Source organism: Camelina sativa, chromosome 9 (genome assembly GCF_000633955.1).
Source record: "Camelina sativa cultivar DH55 chromosome 9, Cs, whole genome shotgun sequence".
Lineage (NCBI taxonomy): Eukaryota > Viridiplantae > Streptophyta > Magnoliopsida > Brassicales > Brassicaceae > Camelina > Camelina sativa.
Genome location: NC_025693.1, coordinates 10,673,812 through 10,678,568, shown reverse-complemented (window position 1 = coordinate 10,678,568; position 4,757 = coordinate 10,673,812).

Genomic DNA, 4,757 nt, shown 5'->3' with positions numbered 1-4,757 from the left:
GACCTGTTCGGACCCCGCAACATGGCCATCTTGAGGTACACTCTATCACCAACCTGAAACTCAAGATCCTTTCTCCTCTTATCAGCATAGCTCTTCTGCCGATCCTGAGCCTCCTTCATGTTCAGCCTCAAAACCCGAATCTTCTCCGAGGTCTCCTGAACAAAATCTGCACCAAATATGCTCCTCTCCCCCACCTGAGTCCAACATAATGGTGTACGACACGGCCTCCCATACAGGGCCTCATAAGGAGCCATCCCAATACTAGCCTGGTAGCTGTTGTTATAAGCAAACTCCACCAAGCTCAAGTGATCTGCCCAATGACCACCCCAATCCAGCACACACATCCTCAATAATTACTCCAAAATCTGGATCATCCTCTCTGACTGACCGTTCGTCTGAGGATGATAGGCTGTACTCAGATGCACCTTCGTGCCCATCTCTGCCTGAAACGCCCTCCAAACACCGAAGTGAACTTGGAATCTCTATCAGACACAATACTAGCAGGCACCCCGTGCAATCTGACTATCTCTCTCACGTACTTCTTGGCCAAAACCGCTGCTCCATCAGTTTTCTTGATGGCCAGAAAATGCGCAGACTTAGTCAAACGGTCCACAATGACCCAAATAGCATCAAACGTCCTAGACACAGGCAAACCCACCACGAAGTCCATCGTGATCAAATCCCACTTCCATTCTGGAATAGGCAAACTCTGTAATAAACCACCAGGAACCTGATGCTCCGCCTTCACCAGCTGGCAAGTATCACACCTCGCCACCCAGTCGGCTACGTCCTTCTTCATCCCGACCCAGTGATAATACCGCTTGAGGTCACGATACATCTTGGTCGCCCCTGGATGAATAGAGAACTTGCTCGAATGAGCCTCTCTCAGTATCTCCTGCCTCAAATCCTCACCCTTGGGCACACAGATCCGACCATGCACAAGGATAGTACCATTAGCAGAAACCTGATACTCTGCACCCGCAGCCTTAGAGGCATTCACCAGCCCCTCATCACTCTCCTGAGCTAACCTCACTCTGCTCAACAAATCTGCTCTATCAACTGCCTCCAAACCCAAAGGTTCCTGTGAGATAGCACACAAACTCAATGCACTAATCTCACCTACCAACACCTCCATATCCTGCTCCTGAGCCGAAGCCACCCGCTTCCGACTCAAGGCATCTGCAACCAGATTAGCTTTACCAGGATGGTAAGCTATGTCCAAATCGTAATCCGCTACTAACTCCATCCAACGCTTCTGCCTCAGATTCAGCTCAGGCTGAGTAAAAATGTACTTTAGACTCTTGTGATCTGTAAATACATGTACCTTCCCACCATACAGATAGGATCTCCAAATCTTAAGAGCAAAGATCACTGTTGTCATCTCCAAATCATGAGTAGGATAATTAGCTTCATGCTTCCACAACTGCCGCGAAGCATAGGCTATAACCTTCCCCTGCTGCATAAGTACACAACCCAACCCCACTATAGAAGCGTCTGTATACACAACATAAGGCTTGTCCTGCTCAGGCAGTGCTAACACCGGCGTGGTAGTCAACATCTGCTTGAGACTTGCAAAACTTGCCTCACACTCTGGTGACCACACAAACGGGACATCCTTCCCTGTAAGCTTAGTCATCGGCTGTGCCATACTCGCAAAACCCCAAATAAACCTCCTGTAGTAACCTGCTAACCCCACGAAGCTCCGAATCTCAGTGGCACTCTGCGGCCTCGGCCACTCCCTGATGGACTGAATCTTCTCTGGATCCACTGAAACTCCCTCAGCTGAAACAATATGACCCAAGAACCCCATCTCACGCTGCCAGAAACTGCACTTACTCAGCTTAGCAAACAACTTCTGCTCCCGCAGCTTCTCCAACACTGCTCTCAGATGTACTGCATGCTCCTCAGGACTCTTAGAATATACCAGGATGTCGTCGATGAAAATGATGACTGACACGTCCAGAAACTCCTGGAACACGCTGTTCATCAATCTCATAAACGCAGCTGGCGCGTTTGTCAACCCAAACGGCATCACCACAAACTCATAGTGCCCATATCTCGTCCTGAAGGCTGTCTTCCTCACATCTGCCTCATGAATAGGGATCTGATGATAACCTGAAGCCAAGTCGATCTTGGAGAACCAAGTAGCACCCCTCAACTGATCCAACAACTCATCAATCCTCGGGAGAGGGTACTTGTTCTTCACAGTAACTCGGTTCAAACCCCGGTAGTCAATACACAACCGAAAACTCCCATCCTTCTTCTTAACAAACAACACCGGAGCTCCCCACGGTGAACAACTAGGACGGATAAAACCCTTGCCCAACAAATCCTCCAGCTGCTTCTTCAGCTCTGCCATCTCTGCTGGAGCCATCCTGTAAGGAGCCTTGGATAACGGCATCGTCCCCGGTTCCAGCTCAATGGTAAAAGGATCCGACCGAGATGGTGGTAATCCCTGCAATGACTGGAACACATCCTCAAAGTCCTCCACAACCGGAATACCGCTAACCGTAGACTTCCCCACTGACTCTGGCATAGATATAGTAACCAGATAGGCCTCACGGCCCTTCTCGATCATCTTCCCTGCCTGAACGGCTGAGATCACGAGACTCCCCGAAGTCGGTCTAATACCCTGAAAAACCAACTTCCCTCCTGGACGCTCAAACTCCACTCTACCCCGATAGCAATCCAAATGCACCTTATACCGATGCAACCAATCCATACCAAGAATAACATCATACAACTCCACTGGGCTGATAAGCAAATCCGCTGGCCACGACTCTCCTGCGATCTGAATATAAACTCCTCCAGCTCGTCCAATAACCCTCAGGAACTTGCCTCCCGCAACTCTGACAACTCCTGAACGCTCTCCAGAATCCCCTCTGATCCCCGCATTCTCGGCATACTCCGGAGTAATGAAGCTATGAGAAGCTCCAGAATCAAACATAACATGGGACTTAAACCTGCCCACCAACAAGGTCCCTACACAAACCTCATGTGTTGAGAACCTAACACTTTATCACTGAAAAACAGAAAATCTGAACTTACTGAAATTCACAAAGATTAAGTACCAGAAATTATACCTGTGATCGCCCCGACACTGGTTCCACCAGGCTCAACCGTCGTGTACACCCGTGGCGCCTGCTCAATCTGTGCCACCTGCTCCACTCCAGGGTGCACCACATGCTGCACCGCTGCCACTGCCATCTGCTGCAACTTGGGACACTTGGGCTTGATGTGCCCAGGCTCCCTGCAATGATAGCATACACGCACCGCTGCCGTAGGAGCACTCCTTTGGCGACAGCTAGCTACCTTGTGATCCATGCTCCCATAACCAAAGCACCCTGCACCACTCAGTCTCTGCGTAGCCTCCCACTTCCTCATGGTTCCCTGCACAGGCTTGCCGCCCTTGCTAGAACCTTCATGATGATGAGCCTTCCTAGGCTGCACTGCTAGACTAATCGTCACTGCCTGTGCCCGGATATCCTCCTCAATCTCTGCTGCAGTCTCAACCAGCTCTGCACCCGTAGTATAAATCCGTCCTCTGCAATGGACCCTCAAGTCATCACGAAGAGCCCTCATAAACCTCATGATCTGGGCCTTCTCAGACTCCATAGCCCGACCCCTATAAGACAGAAGTCGACTGAACTCTAAGTCCAGCTCCCGCACTGACCGCGTCCCCAGAGATAATTAAAGGAACTGCACCTCCATCCGGTCCAATGCCTCTCTTGGAAAGTACTTGAGGTTGAACTCCTCCTAGAAGTCGCCCATGTCATCTCCCTCTGCACTCTCCAAGCAGCCACTGACCTCCACCACACCTGAGCATCACCAATCAAATTATGGACNGAAAGGATCCGACTAAGATGGTGGTAATCCCTGCAATGACTGGAACACATCCTCAAATTCCTTCACAACCGGAATACCGCTAACCATAGACTTCCCCACTGACTCTAGCATAGATATAGTAACCAGATAGGCCTCACGGCCCTTCTCGATCATCTTCCCTGCCTGAACGGCTGAGATCACGAGACTCCCCGAAGTCGGTCTAATACCCTGAAAAACCAACTTCCCTCCTGGACGCTCAAACTCCACTCTACCCCGATAGCAATCCAAATGCACCTTATACCGATGCAACCAATCCATACCAAGAATNTCTCCACTCATCCGCTACACTCGGATCGGTACTTCCTGAGAAATACCCTGCTCCCACATGCCGCAACTGCTCTATCATCCGCACATACTGAGCATCCACTACCTCGGCCCCCGGCTGCACACCCGGGGCAACACCGTGACCGACACCGGGCCCATCCGCCCTGCCGTCACCCAAACCAGCCTGGTCTCCAGACACACTAGGATGAACCTGTGACTCCGCCACCTCCTCACTGGCCATGCTCTGGGTCACACTCACACTGGCCTCAGGAACCTGACCCCGTCCCCGACCACGACAACGACCACGCCCACGACCACGACCACGACCGCGACCAACAGCATCCTCACCTCTAACCATCTGTATCATCCAAGAACAGAAGGCTAAGCAAACAATAATTCTAGTACACAAAAACACAACTTACCGTGGAATCACAACACAGGCTCAAAGAGGATGTTCTAGGACTTCATGCCACACACAATTGACCAACTCACACAATCAATCATAGCATTGAATCCTAAACATCAGCAGCAAAAACACAATGAACCCTAGACCTAGAACCGTAAGGGCTCTGATACCAAAATGAAACAACCCTTCCCGTTTTTTTTTT